The sequence below is a fragment of the Paramormyrops kingsleyae genome, chromosome 1, assembly GCF_048594095.1.
Source record: "Paramormyrops kingsleyae isolate MSU_618 chromosome 1, PKINGS_0.4, whole genome shotgun sequence".
Lineage (NCBI taxonomy): Eukaryota > Metazoa > Chordata > Actinopteri > Osteoglossiformes > Mormyridae > Paramormyrops > Paramormyrops kingsleyae.
In genome coordinates, this window is record NC_132797.1 from 22,795,277 (window position 1) to 22,811,103 (window position 15,827).

The window sequence follows — 15,827 nt, forward strand, 5'->3', positions numbered from 1 at the left end:
ACTATTGAAAAGACAAAATGTTGTATTTTAATTGTTTTTCAAGAACTCTTCTTTCAGGGCAGTAAAGTAATACATATAGAAGAAAAGTATCCAGGATTCCTCTCCATGAGGAAGTAGACATTTTTATTTACATACAATCTTTAGTTACAGAAAAGACTCAGTAAAGTTGTTTAATCTGTGAAAGATACCAAGTGGAGATATTTTTAACAATTTTAAAAGGGAGATCTATTTCAAAGGTATGCATGAACAATAAACCTATAGGGAAAGTTAGGGTACACTTTAATAGTCTTTTAATTATACAATTCTATCTGTGAAACTCTCTCATGATATGTGTAAGTGCTTTGGTGCTGCTTTGTAAGAAGGGATTGTTTTAAAGATCTTCTTACTGTGATTTAATGTGATCAGCGGGAACGCCGGCCTTCCCTGATCACCTCAGATCGGCGTTCCAAACACCAAATGAGCCGGCAGTCACAGAGCAGCCCGAGGGATATGGAGCAGGGGCCGTGCAGACGGCTAGCTCTCTGGCACATTCCGCAAGCAGCGCCGAGCGGTCGCACGGGTCGCCCACCACTTGTAAAACACCCCCACCCCCCACCCCTACACCCCAGCCGCTCCTGGTTTTAATGCGTTTTCTTTCCCGGCTGTCAAAGGACAGGCGGTCACAAGGCGCTGTGATTAATGGTGTTTATTTTTGACAGAAGGCTCCTTTATTTATCTGCATTGCAGGGCCGCCGATGGTATCAGTCACCTGAATGAAAAATATTCAGTCATACCAATTTTGCAGTATAAATTGAGTAGAGTCACTTCCTTTCAGTAGTCGCCCCCCCCTTACACCCCACCCCCCGCCTCTATCTAGAGGTCTTATCATCGCCACAGTAATTTTCGCATAGCGTCGTTTGATATGGTGAGGCCGACTTTAGCTGTATTTGACATAAAGCCTCTTCAATTTCCACAAGGAAAAAAAAGTTACAGCTCAGGCTTTGAAACATGCGAAAGCAAGTATCTCTCTTTCTCTCCCTCTCTCTCTCTCTCTCTCTTTTTCCTAAGCAATTTCAGGATTTAGAGAGAATAGAGATAAATACTCAGGCAGAACTATAAATGAGGGCCAAGGTAAATCTTTTTTTTTCTCTCTCTCTCTCTCCTGTAATACTCTGAACATTATAGCCCCTGTCGGTAAGTCAACTTTCCCCCCGTAAATCGCCCGACGATCCCTGATAGTTTGTGCGGAATACCTTCACTTGTTGTCAGTGATGGAAGGATCGGGGAATTGGAGGGGGGGTTTGGTTTGGTTTTTTTTTTTTTTGGTGTGGAGAGTGTCTGAAGATTCCTGCACAGCTGGAGGGTTATATCCTCTTTGAAAAGCCCCCCCCCCCCCCCAAAAGCTGTCAGGCCCTGGCTGCCAATGAGGATGACGTGAGATCATTTGGTCAATGTAATGCAGGTTAAAAAGCACAGGCTTAATGCAGCAATACTCTTCAGTGACATATAGACACATGAGAGTCACATTTATTTTATAATGGATGACTAGCTAAATGAACAAAAATTAATGTAAATCGGAGAGTGTTACGTCACTACATTGCATGGCAAGAATGAGCATAATTAGCAGATTATTAGTAATACCTCAACAGTGCAAATAAAATGTACAGACAGCATTAATTAAAATTTGTTTGTCACAATTACCATTATGGGACTTTTCGTGGTGTAATTCATTGTTACAGTGTACAACTGACGTAGAACTTAAGCAGATATTACATCTGTTCGAAAGTGAAGCGAGTCGTCATAGCACAGATATGAGTTGTGTCACGTTCAGTTGACAACTTGGTGTTTGGTCAAACACACGGGCGCTGTGTTTCTGCGTGTGTCAGTACTATCCCTCCTCCTGCGGGCCTGGGCCAGTTTAGGGTTCCCGAATGCTGGATCAGAAGCAATATCCGTCGCTTCCCTTTGAAGATTCTTCACTTCTGTTTATTCAGATTAGGAGAAACGTACAAATTTTGACTAGATTTTGGTCTCAATAAAGACTTAAGATATTTGACACCACAGAATAATAGAAAAAAAAAATCCTTCTGGGTCTCCTTTATTGGATCTCAGTAAAGTAAATAATTGCACACTTATAAAAATGTGCTGTTTAATTTAGATTGTATAAAAATACCATTTTAAAGTTGGTATAAAATATTTACTGAACCAAATGATGAAATATGATGAAATGGGGAGTAGACTCATAGTTAAATCCTGCAGCCAGAACACAATACATTTGTATCATAATAACAGGAATAAAATTTCTATATTAACTTAAAGGAGTAAATGTTTCTTACTATTTAATACATTTGGTGAAAAAATACTTGGATATAATACTGGTTTATTTTCTGAAACATTTTTTCTCTATTTAACTTTTTTCTGGAATGTATTAGATTTTATTTTATTTTATTTTCATTTGTGTTTCTAAATCTAATTACTTAGGTCACAATTCTAGAATAATGAGCATTACATCACCATTTCTAGAGCTCGGGCTCTCATCTATCAAAAGGGGGTGGAAGAACCAGTGAAAACCAGAGAAAGTGGCAACCGACAGCAACTGTGTGTGTATGTGTCTGTCTGTGTGTGTGCGTGTGTGTGTGTGCGTGAGCGGTCCCCATAAGGATATGTTTACCCTACACGTGCGTGCCTGTGTGTGTGTGTGTATGTGTGTGTGAAGTCAAAAGGTGGCACCTTGCTAATCTCCCTAAGGTTAATAAGTTAATCGAGCTGTCAGAATAGAAAAATCGATTATTTCATGATTTAAAAAGAAATAATAATAAAAATGTTCAGTAAATGTCAGTTTGGCAAAAGAATATTACTTGCCAGTCACGCCTTGATCATTAGTTTTTCATGTTAGTATAAAATGTGAAAAAGGTTTGGTTTATAGTCATTTATCTTTGCTTAAACACGTCTGTAGAACATTTTTAGTTTCACTGTGTCCCTGACTGACGTAAAAGAAAAAAAATATATATTTCAAGCTTAGCACCAGTATTTGGTAACAGTTTTAATTTAACACAATTTTATTTGCTACTTTATCGAATGGCAGTACAACTTATGTCATATCAAATATGTTTGCCAGTTTTTGATCTCTCACTTGTGCCTTGGCATCAGTTTAGATGTAAACATTTGTCTTTCAGTTTTTTAAACATTTATTCACCTTGCGGAATATCAACAGAAAAGTGACTACAGTGTCTGGCTATGGTAATGGTGCTAACATGCTAACGAGTTGTGATCTATGCTCCCCGGCCTCTCTACCGGTTCTCTGCTGCAGGGCACAGGGCCCTGGGCTCAGTGTAGAGCTGTCAGATCAGCCAGCTACTCCTCCTGCTAATTATGCTGGTAATTGCCTCCACTCCGAAAACGCTGCCCACCAAATAACGACACTGTGTGCCACTTGGAGTACAGCTCAGTCACAGGGTGTGTGATTTAGGATGCCACAGAAAAAAAGGATTGAACTAAAAAGTCTTGTTTAAATGCACATGCAAGCATGACGCTCTGAACATGGAAAATATGTGCTTGACCAAATCTTGAGTGTGTTTGCGCTATTTTAAAAAATATATCCTTGTATTTTCAGTAATCAAAAGGTATGCATTTGTAAAAGCATCTTTTAAAATGTACTTGTATACACATCTACATATCCGTCTGCAAAGTTTTTCTAAGACATTTTTTTTCTTAGAAGTAATTTTTTAATTATATATTTCTGGAAGATACCTACTTTTCATGAATTTTTAATCATTGTAAAAGTCTCTAATAATAATTTGCACAGTAATACTCCAGCAGTATTATAAATTAACTCTTACTTTTTAAACAATACCTCAGGTTCAGATATAGTGGCTCATGTTTGTATCTATAACTTAGTTACAGATGGTTTAACAAATTTAATTTGAATAACAGCTGCTTTGTATTTGTAACATGTCTATTCTGAATTTAAATTCACTGGTTATGTGATACTGTTTTCTGCTGTGAGATGTATTTAAAGACAAGTAAAGTAAGGTAAAGAAAGGGTTGGTCTCACCAGATGAAGGCGGGGAGTACATCCAGCGTTTTTAGCTGTACTTGTAACTGTATGTGGCCACTGGCCTCTGCAGGTATAGTGGGGGGGTGGGGGGGTGGAGGAAGTGTGTACTTTCCATTATTCCTGGCCCCCGAACCCACTCAGGGGAACAGTTACAGCAAGTAACGCGATTAAGAGAACCAGGTCATAAATCTTCGCTGGCCTTTGCCAAAAAACTTTTCTGTATTCCTTTTTCACTTCTCTTCGAGACTGGGGGGGGGGGGTTCCATCCGTGCATTAACACATTAAATGACTACGTTTGTGAAACTTCCTTGAGAGGTGAATTTCCATTTGCAACATAGATTAATTCTTTGTCTCCTCGTCTTCGCATTCTTGCACTTTCCAAAATCATTTTTAATGACCTTGCTCATTCTGTTTTGGTTTTCAGACACAGTCCCGGTGATGTGTGTTTTTCCTGTGACAATTCTTATCTGATTATATTATCTATCAATGATACTATTTAACTCGAGAGACAAGGCATTTTTATCTACCTCACGAGAGGCATTGGCGATTCAAAATGTATCTGGTTTTATCCTTTCATCCATCATATGCCTTATCCAGTACAGGATCACAGGGAACCAGGAGTCTGTCCCAGGAAACAGGGCACAAGGCAGGGGACACCCTGGACAGGTCGCCATGGATCCCACGTAATGTCCGCACACACTATGCACAAGACAGAGCCTCTGTTCGCCTAACTGGGTGTTTTAGATCAGCTGGAGGAATCTGAAATACACACAGGAAACCTGGACTAACATGGGAAGAACATGCAAACTTCACACACAGTGCTGGGCTGAACATTTTAACCACCAGCACTGGAGATATGACACTATAGTAGCTATGTTTCCATTGAAGTTTTGTACAAATGATAAGTGAATGTTCTGTAAGTTGACAAAGTGAAATTGCCAATATGCCCCGTTTCCATTAATGGATGTCATGCGAATAATACATGCCATTTATCATGCTGTGAGATAAAAATCCGTGCCTGGTACTCCAACATTGAGCGGGCTTTGCTTGAGGTAGAAGCTCAACGTCATGTCCTACTGTACATATCTACTAATTCGGATATCCGGTAGCTGTCAAATTACTACAAAAACCAAATCAGGTAAATGCTGAAACTTTGTGGCAGTATATATTTTTTTGAAATTCAAGTGTTTTCATTAATGATTTTTCACTTAGCATATTCAAAATCTAGGTCAATGGAAACCACACTAGTTGTATACATAACTTTATATAACATATCTGTTTATATGAAAATGATTTGAAATAAAAAAAGACCGGGCTGTCTAGTTGGAAGTAAGTGTCTATATACACCAGTCAAACGTTTTTGCACACACTGAGATTTTCTACATTTGCATGTTACTCAACATTTACTAAAAATATACTCCATATTCTTTGCTAACAAATACATTTAAAATATGTTCACCATAGCTGTATTAGAAAGAAAATGTACAGTAAAACCTTGGACTGCGAGAATAATTATGTCTGGAAACGTGCTTGTAATCCAAAGCACTCGTATATCAAAGTGAATTTTCCTATAAGAAATAATGGAAACTCAGATGATTCATTCCACAACCCAAAAATATTAATATAAAAATGATTAATACAAAATATAAAGTAAAAATACATAAAACAAATTAACCTGCACTTTACCTTTGAAAAGAATCGTGGATGGTGTGAGGGAGACGAGAGAGAGGAGAAGAGGAGGGTTATTTTGTAGTGTAGTTTCACTATAACTAACAGAATCACTGCTATCTGTTGGCTCACTGGAATCTTTTTGTGCGACTTTAACAAGGAACCTATCTAATGACAGCTGCTTTTACCTCCTTTTTGATTTTTCGGAAATGTGGACATTGCATTGTCGTTAAATAGATTCATCACTCGCACTGCTACACCCTTATTCAGGTGGTGCTTTTCTACTAAATTTTGACAATACGAGTGAGGCATGCCGACTGAGACCGAGCATGGGAGACGATTACCCACAACCCCGCAGCGAGAGAGAGAGAGAGAGAGAGAGAAGAACCATCAGCTCAGTTGTGATTACGTGATGCTAGGCAGACAAAGCATATACATAATACTCATATTGCAAGACCTAGGTTATTTATCAAGTTAAAATTTAAAATTTCTCGTCTTGCAAAACACTCGCAAATCAAGTAACTTGCAATCCGAGGTTTTACTGTAATATCTTTGATTCATCAAAGTTACTTCCTGTAGCAGTTATAACAGCAGAGAAAATTCAAGTCATTCTTTCTACAAGGGACATAAAATACTGCTCTGTGTCATGGGATGAAACAGTTAAGTAGTGCATTTAAAGTTGAAGGACAGGCTAGAATGACTATGCCATCACCACACAACCAGTTAATAGGATGTCAGACAGGCACTTTTACTCTTTCCATGTTATAAAGGAAACTTGTTTTATTTGACTAAAATTTCTCATTTATAGTTGTTCACACAACTTTCCAATGCTTAACAAGAATAGAAAATCTGCAGTTTATGAAATAAATGGAAAAATGGTAAAAACCCGTGGTATGCCTCAACTTTGGACTGGAAGTGCAGGCATACCACATGCACACACAATATATCTTTTTTCGCTGAGACACAGAAGAGTCCAGTTTAAGACAAACACCGAAACAGTGTAATAGGTATTACTTTAACCCCCTCCCCCTTTTCCCATGATACCTCTGGCATCAAAATGGGGTCCTTCTGTACAGTTCTTACTGAATACATCTAAGGGGGAGCGATGCAACATGCTACAAATCTCAGCTAAGTTAAAATGTGTAACAAAAAATGCCAGAGGAATCTGCACCATGGACACACTCAATTTGATCCTATTAACGAGTCGATTTACCTCCTCTGAATTGATATTATTTAAAAATAGCTTAGCAAGCTTAGCAAACTAGCTTGATTGATGATATATTTAATGATTTGTGTGTCTTCACGTCTGTCAGTATGTTTTCCTATCTTACTCTCCTTATATGTTTGTGTGTCAAACGTTGTTTCTGCTTAGATTGACAGATTTGAGGAGGGAGTTTTTATGGCTAGATACCCTGCTACCCCTGTCACAAACAGAGCCATACTGGACTATACAATGGAGAAACCGAATACCAAGGTATATGTCATGGCTTTACAAAAAAGAGAATCTGCCACAAGGCTCAGTCCTCGGCCCATCTGTGTTTTTATTCCTATACCGATGGTTGGTAGTCTGTCCATCTCAAACTACAGCATTCACCTCCACCAGTGGTTTTGTGAAACCAACATTTCCTTTCTCCCCAACACCAACCTGGTGTGATTACGAAAGCAGGGAGCAGCCGGCCCTGCGCTAAAGCCCCTGTCGTGCACTGATTTTGTGATTAATACCAAGGAAAGAAATATGACATTTTATTAGTTCAACAAGATGGATGAAATAGCAGTAATAAAGTAGGCTAAGCCTTGTTACTTGCAGCCTTATTTTCTCACCTACACCACTCAGATATTAGGAAAAGAAAACCTGATCTATTTTGGTTGTTTTTTTTAAGTCAAAATGCGTTGTGTTTTTTATGTGTCCTCTTCTACCTTTTCTGCTTTCTCTTTCTTTTTCTGCTGCCAAGCCATTCTGAATCAAATCAATCACATCATGTTCTTTTATCGCATTCAAATAACTCAAATGTCCGGAATTAAAATATAACTGATTGGAGAGATGATTACTTTTGAAAACTATAAAGCTAAGGGCTAAAAAAGTCAAAAGAACTTCAGTTGGGGAAATTTTTATGAATGCCTCAGCTTCAGTGTTTGGGGTGTTTCTTTTGGGGGAGGTTGGTGCTCGGAGCTAGCTAATTCTGCTCACAGCATTTATAGGAACTTGTTTCTCTACATGGTGAGATTAATAATGGAATATGTTCGGGGGGCGGCTCGGGACTCTTAAGCCGGTTTATATGGTTGTTCCATTCCCGAGTGGGTGACCCCCATCCCTTTTATCTCCATCACCTGTGATGTATGTTGTTCACGCTATGGTTGGCTCACCCTTCAGAGGCTCGCTAAAGACCAGGGCGGTCACCAAGGCGCCCCGAACTCGGAAGCGAATTCTCTACCTAGCTTCAGGTGGGGGACATTGTGAGAACAGGAAAAAAACTAGCGACTTCCCAAGGAGTTAAGCTAGATGAAACTGTATCCTTTTTGTGTCCATTAGAAGTTTAACTCTTTTGTACATAGTTCTTTGCTATAAATGTGTCCCCATTGCCGGGAGCTAACTAGCGCTGTAACAAGTGATGCAAACTGATTAATCGCAGCCGCTACGAAGAATAGCATTAGTAGAGCAATAATATATTCAAATTAAATAGACGATACACCGCTTCAGATTTTTAACCTGTGTAATTACTATTTATTGTTGTTTTCTTTTTTTTTATTACTTTTAGCCCCTCATGCTTAAATTTAAATGAAAGAAAGGAGTGAAAAGCCAGTCTAGCTGTTTATCTGGACACGTGTTTACCATAAGGAATGGTCGTGTTTCCGAAGCTCTTTTAAATTGCCAAAGTACAGTCTCATTTAGGCTAATTTCATTCTCATGTTTTCACACAGCCCTCCAACCCCATTCCCGGTCTGATTTCCCGGACATGCTTATCTGCATCGTCGAAATGACACTTAATTGCTTGGCGGAAATAATTTCACAGGCAGCCTCTGCAGAGCCCTGTGCTGCATTTATTTGCTAAAAGGCCCATACTCCACGCGGTGAGCTGCAGAGTGAAATGTTGCTTTCTTAGGCGTTGAGGCGTTCATGCGCACCGTTTTATTTATTTTGTGGGTTGTTTTGTATTTCGCCATGTTTTGGAACTGAGGCCAATTGAACGGTAAAGCCGGAGTGCAGCTGGATCAGCTCGGTATTCAACCGCTCCGCAAACCTTGGATGATCTCCAGCCGCAGCGAGCAAGACCCGAGAGAATGCTGTACGTTATCTGCAGAGGTGCTGTCTACCTCGAGAGGGAACAAGTTTATCAAGGGGGGCGGGGGGGTTCGGGGGGGGGCTGCACTGCAGTGGAGGCATTCTTTTGGATCCCGGAAGTCTTTCGAAGAGCTACCATTCTACCAGTTTGTCTTTGGCTCATCTTTTTACCCGTGTCCTCATCATTCAGCAGTCACACACCGGGGCACCTGCATATTTTTTTTTGTCAGGCCCAAACACAGTTCACATGCCACGTCTGGTGGAAAATCCCCGGAAGGGCCAAGGGGACAGGGTCAAGCAGCGCAACTGACACCCTGGGCCCCCATGTTTGGATGCCTGGGCTGCTGCAGTCACTGACTTGTCTATGAAAACACGGTCTGCCCCAGAGCAGGTTGTACGTGCCCACTGTGGTATGCTGAGCAGGTGCCAATGTAACCTGATTAACCTGGTCCAACATTAACCTAATTCATGCATGGAAGCTCTGTGAGTGTAAACACACAAGCAGCTTGGCACTCGTTAAAAAAAAATGCCAAAGATTTTTGGTGGCAGTTGTGGGTAAATGTGTTTTATAGGATGTAGCTATAGCGCACGGCAGGCAGGGGGCTGAGGGCTGACCCTTCCTGGCTGTCACTCTGGGAAGCTCAGATGGATGGGGGGGGAGGTGTCAGTGTCATGGGCAGATTTCTTTCAAATCCCATACAAACCCAAAACCCTAAACCTGTCATTTTTAGCTATATGTGTTAAATTATTTCCATTACAAAAAGTCGAAATATGGAAAAAAATGACATTTTTTCCTTGTATTGCTGTTATGTAATTACTGTTGTGCAGTACTAATTCATATTTCCTTAGCAAGCTGCAATAATGTTAACATCAGCAAGCGTGAATGTTGCGTCACCGGAGTTTAAAACTATTCCTTTCAACTGAAGGTTGTCCTTCTATTTAGCTTTATTGTAAAAAGTTTCTATTTCTAAAGCAAAAACAAATCTTTCAAATTTAATGTCTCCTGGTTTGGGGGGGGGGAGGGTCAGACAGTTTCTAAAACTTAGCTAAGACACAACTGTTGCATTACCAGGGAATATTAGGTTAGAAAATACAAATTTGACAGGAATTCTGGCAAAAACTACATCCACTTCTGGTACAGTATTCTATCTGAATACAGGTACAGAGACAGATCATTTTATTGGCTGCAAAGATACATATATAGATAATGATGTGGCAGTGTTCCTCTATTGCATATGCCACTATGCATATGTGCAGCCCGAGATTTCATTAACCCAGAGCACTGAAGCCTTGACCTTGAACCACCGAGGAATTTACAGTGTCAGATGAAGGATTTCTGTGATCACATGCCTCTGATTTTACCCAGAATTTCACCCAGGTGAAATTATCAGAGCACAGCTGGAGAAACCTGAAATTACAGTGGCACTGCTCTGATGAGGGTGACCCAAAGTTCAGCTTCTTTAAGCACATGGCATACGCACTGGAATTAGGGATTGCTCGTTTTGCGAACCCACTCTCTAGCATATGCTTTAGAAACATACACACTCCCGATTCGGACTGTTTGGCACCCCTGGATTGTCTTATGGGAATACCCAGGCTGAACTGCGTCTTTCCCCGGCGGTAATTACACCTACACACATTTCCATTAACACGTGAATGCGCTCGTACGTTTGCATAAGGAGAACCATGCAGCGAGAAGAAATATGTCTGAGCCGATTACTGCAGCACTGCTTAATTGGATAGATTGTTTATCTGCTTGTTTGATGTTTGCTATTTTCATATTGAAATGTTCTGTTTGAAACAGCTTTTTTTTACTCATCACGTCCGCGTTGAAATAAATTAATTATGAAATGATTATGTAAAGTCCCCATGTTGTCGTAAATTGTGAAGGCAGGCACAAATATCAAGCAGCCTCCATTTGAATTATTTTCCCTGCAAGAACACGATTGGCGATAAAACCTTATCTGAGGTTTGGAAAGGATTGGTTTTGTTTTATAGCACACGCGGACTTTGAACAATAAATACTCGACGTGACAGTTAATTCAAATTATCGTTGGAGCGAAAAGCCTGCGGAGTAGAAGTATCACAATATGTTTTGGTTTCTGTGTCGTTACTTTTCCTAAACAGCTACGCCTCACCAATGGACAGAATAAAAATTTTAGAAAGTGAGTGTCACTTGAAATTCTATTTTTATTTTATTTTTTCATCTTCCTCAGTCCTGGTTCCTGTGTTACAAAGCTGGATTTTTGGGTTAGCAAGATAACTTGTCGGATTTAAGGATTTAGCAGGTGAACAAAGATAAAGTCTAGTTTAAGTTATCTTGCTAACTTCGTAATATAGGCCCCTGATTTTGCTTTATGCTATTTTTATTCGGTCTAGTTGAGAATACACAAGACACACACACTCCTTCTAAACAATTTCTGTTACGCTGAACCTGACCACTATTCTGATAATGCCTGTGAGCACAGTTAACGAAAAATTAAAAACTAATTTAAAAATGAATGAGATCCATATTATCCGGAAAGTGTCAGATAAGTAGCTAAGCCCGGTTAACTTTATAATCAGGCCATTTTATATCTGCCTGTGAACAGAGTGGAAAGTTAAACCTTCTTTTGGTAAGGGGCTGTTTAATGTGCGGGAGGGGTCAGTGTGTCCCTCTGCCTCTGATTGGTTCTGAGCTCAGACCATCTGCAGCAGTGTTGACCTCACACTCAAGCAGTGCCGGTCAACATAGGCGGCCGCCTAGGGTGGCATCTTGCGAGGGGGCACCGACTTAGCAAGCTGATATCACTTTGTCTCTGATGGGGGGGGCGCCGGCAGTGAAGCTTGCCTAGGGCACCTTAAGGGCTTTGACCTGTAGTATGTTCAAGGCAAATCGAGGTTTGACAGCAGCCGTTGTGAGGCGTCCATCAGGGAGGAACCCGGATGCCGTGGAAACGCCGTGGAAACGCCTCGTTCTCCCTTCGTCGCCGAGCCTGAGGGCCGCAGACGAGTCTATTGAGACTTTCAGGCGGTTGGCTGAGAAACACACTCATACGCAGACACACTGTCATACACACAAACACATTCTTTTCACACAGATCCGCTGAAACACTCCTTCACTCAGGCAGCTCCCCCCATCCGCCCACGCCCCCCCACACCTCTCCCTCTCTCTATCTTTGATCTCGGAAACAGAGGAAGCTTAAAGCGCCGCCGCATTTTCCGCCAAGAGGCCGTTCTAGTTTTCTAGCTTTTGCTTTCATAGCTGTGCATCTCTCCTGACCGGGAGTGGCGAGGGCAGGCCAGCGGTCCTGCCAGTCTGGCTGACTCGGGCCCCTGGCTCGGGCCCCTGGCTTGGACCCATGTTTCGTACCCGAAGCGACAGGTAGTCGGAGCAGCTAAGCGATCAGACCTGTCACCGTAAAACTCAGGAGATGTCAGTCTGATACATTGTTTTCATCCTTCCATCCATCTGCAGACTGCTTACAAAGACACATGGGTCTGGAGCCTGTCCTGGACAACACAGGGCACAAGACTGGGGGCACCGTGGGCAAAATTGCAATCCATCATAGGAAACATACAACATCATACAATCATACACCAGTCACCCTTAGTAGTGTGGGATGAACCAGAGTACCAGCCCAAAATGGGGAGAACATGCAAACTCCACACACAACAGGTTTGAACCCCCGACCTTGGGGACAACAGTGCTACTCACTGAGCCATTGTGCTGTCCACTTCCATTTCATTCTGTTCATTTTTACAAAGTGCCTTGCTCTACCTTTTGCCCCAGAACACTTTACATGCATATGCAATCCTTTAACTGGGGTAATTAACTTGAATAAATGAGCAAATAGTAAAAAACTCACTCGGCAAACGGGGTGCGTTTTTGAGGAAAATTTCTGCTGACTTAGTGAGTCTTGAAAATGTGACGCAAGTTCTTCTTTGGAATACATGAGGACTGAGTGAGTTTAGGTTCCCCAAGCCTGACTTTAGGTCATTGGTGGTCTTACGACAAAAATAACAAAGTAAGTTTTTGAAATTTGCTCTTCAGTGAAATCACACAAGTCATTTTTTTTGTAATAATATAATGTAGTGGCAGTGTGTATGTGTTTGTGCACTGAGAAGGACCTGCACCTCCTGCCTAACAGAACAAAACTTCAGCTCTGCTTCTGTATGGGGATTGGGAAGTTTGGATGCTTCCCCACGTGAAATTTTTGTCACAGTTTGGATCCTCATTCCAGATATTCATTTCTACTTTTGGTTTTTCTCCTTCTGACTCCTCAGAGATCACAGGTGTCATGTCTTAAAGTTATCAAGACAGGAACTCTAAATATGCTTTAAGATGACTCTTTGGGCATGTGCTAAATCTGCACATGTTTACGTCGCAAGTCATTTTTTTTTTTTTCTGTTGCACCAGAAAGTGCCCATTGTTGTATATTTAGCTAAAGGCATAGACGTATAATTTCCTCCCATCAAAAATCACAATGCAGTCAGCCCCGCAGACGATTTCATGCGATCACGTGTTGTCTTTAAGAGCTGGAGAAACGCTGTAGCACTAAAACCAACAGGAAGGGCCGATCTGCAGTAAATCGCTTCCATATGGCCAAAAGGACAAGTTATGTTTTCCTTTAGATCGCGACCTTGGGATATAGCTGTTCAGGAGGGGAGGTGGGATTGTAAACATGATGGGCGGAGCTTGTTCCCGCCTGCTGCGGATCCCAGTGAACCAGAAGGGATGGAGCTCCCCGGGGCATGATTTGGCACAACCCTTAAATCAGCTGTAACCGATACAGAGCCTTCCCAGCCTGGGCTCGCCTCGTCCGTGATGTGGATTAATGTGCATCAGTGGTTTTGGGGTCCTCTGAGACACTGGGGATGAAATGCCGTCTCAAACGTGCCAGTGTTTGGAATGTTTCCTGTATATTACCGTAAGACTGAGGCATATTCTCATAAAAACCCTATTTATTGCAAGCCCAAAAGAAAGTCTGCAGTTAAGAAACTAGGTTTGCTCGTCAGTTTAGCCTAACGTTGCAGTGTTTTAAACAGTTACCTTTATATACATGTTTATGAATGTATCCAGAATTCAGATGAAATTTTAGTGTTGAACAAAATGGTACATACTTGTTGTCACTTGATTGGTGTCTGGTGCCAGTCACTAATATTCTTGTTCTTACCGCTTTCCTAGATGAAGTTTGAGAACAAGGTTTCAATCAACATCATCAGGCATAAATATTTTCTTTTTCAAATAATCCCTTTGTGCTTGAATCCTTTTAACTTGAAATCATATTCTCTTCTCGCTCTTGGCTTCTCACATTGCCGGTATGCAAATTTTAACTTGAATTTTAGCTGCGTCTTTGGATGCCAGTGTGCTTAAAATGCAGGATTTGAACTGAGTTTATTCACATATGGAATGGGAAGCAGGAACGTGTGAAAATCTTGCATTTTATATGTACTATAGTAATGATGGGTACTAAACCTAGGAATTTGGGTCCAGAATTCTGGCCTTGGGGGATGCTGCTGCCTCATCTCCCACATTCTGACTCAATGGACCACCCGCTGACCCGGAAAACCTTGGGTGGACCGGAATGACAGCCACTGCAGATTCCCACGGGCACGCCACGTAAAAGCGCACTAGGGGGATCTGGTTTTCAGCTTGTTTAGGAGCAGAGGTTTTTCAGTATGTGTCTGTAAAAATGAAGAGAAGCTGAATCTTACTGGGGCTTCCAATAAACAAAAAAAATGGGGGGAACTTTTAGGGATCACGGAAGACTTTAATGGACTCAACCTGCTGAAAAGTTCTGTGAAAAACAGTGCATTTTTTGCGTGTGTGCAGTTTGCTGTCTTGGTTCCACATTACGTGTGGGGATGTTTAATTGTGGGGCTGAGATGGAAGTGGGGCATTGTGGGAGCTCTAGGGAAGAGCTAGGGGCATAATTGGGCCATTGCTGTCCCTGAGGTCTCACTCAAGGTCACTTCAAGCCAAATTCATGCCTGAACTTTCCCTCTCTTGCACTGGCTCCCTGCTGAGTGATTTTGCCTCTGTTACCAATGAGGCTGGGAGCAGATCGATTGGCTTGGCCTAGCATCCATTACGTTTTAATCGATTGAGTACACCTGGGATTTCTCAACGCCTTCTGAGAACATTTTTATCCACCAGGTCATCATTATAAGCGTGTTTTGGCTTGTCATATGATTAAAATAGCGCAGGTTTTAAAACTTTTTTCTTTAACTGTAGCAGTCTGAAAATTATTGAAGACAAACTGATTTCTATGTGGCCTTTTGGCTGCAAAGAGACTACAGCCCTAAGTAAAGGCCCAGTTTGATATCATTTTCGTACAATGGATCTTGTACAATAGATCATTATTGCCTGCTTTCACTGCCTAACACATATACCCATGTATAGTTAATATATCTTACATTAGAAAATGATGGGTAGCTATAAAAATCACATCAGCCTGTTCCCTAAAAGACATAGTGATAGAATCACCCTTTGATCTCTGGAAAAAAGTTTCGGACTTAAAAGTGGAGCTATAAATCTCCTTGGGAATCTCTATTCTGAGGCAGGATAGGGAGTGACATGATTAGACTTTGGGCCCCAAAACCCCCTGTAGTCAGAAAATATGGTCTTGTTCTTTGCACATTTGTATCTCTCATCACTGTGTTCCAGCCCTTCCATGGTTCTAGACTTTCTGAAAAGTACATTAGCCACTTTCATATCATAGCGTGTGGTTGGTCACATGATTTCAAGTTGTTCCAGAGTCGGCCAAGGCCAAACTCGAAGCAAAGCTGGAATAGTACATTTTAATGGATACCAGGAATTGCCCTTCTAACCTCAACATTACTTGTAGATGTCTGGGGAGA

The 15,827-nt window shown here is 41.2% G+C and overlaps 1 protein-coding gene across 1 annotated transcript in view; it reads left to right on the forward strand.

Annotated features, from left to right (window-relative positions):
• The window catches only part of gli3 (GLI family zinc finger 3), a 136,177-nt gene that overhangs the window by 75,649 nt on the left and 44,701 nt on the right, over window positions 1–15,827 (forward strand). The window lies entirely within an intron of this gene.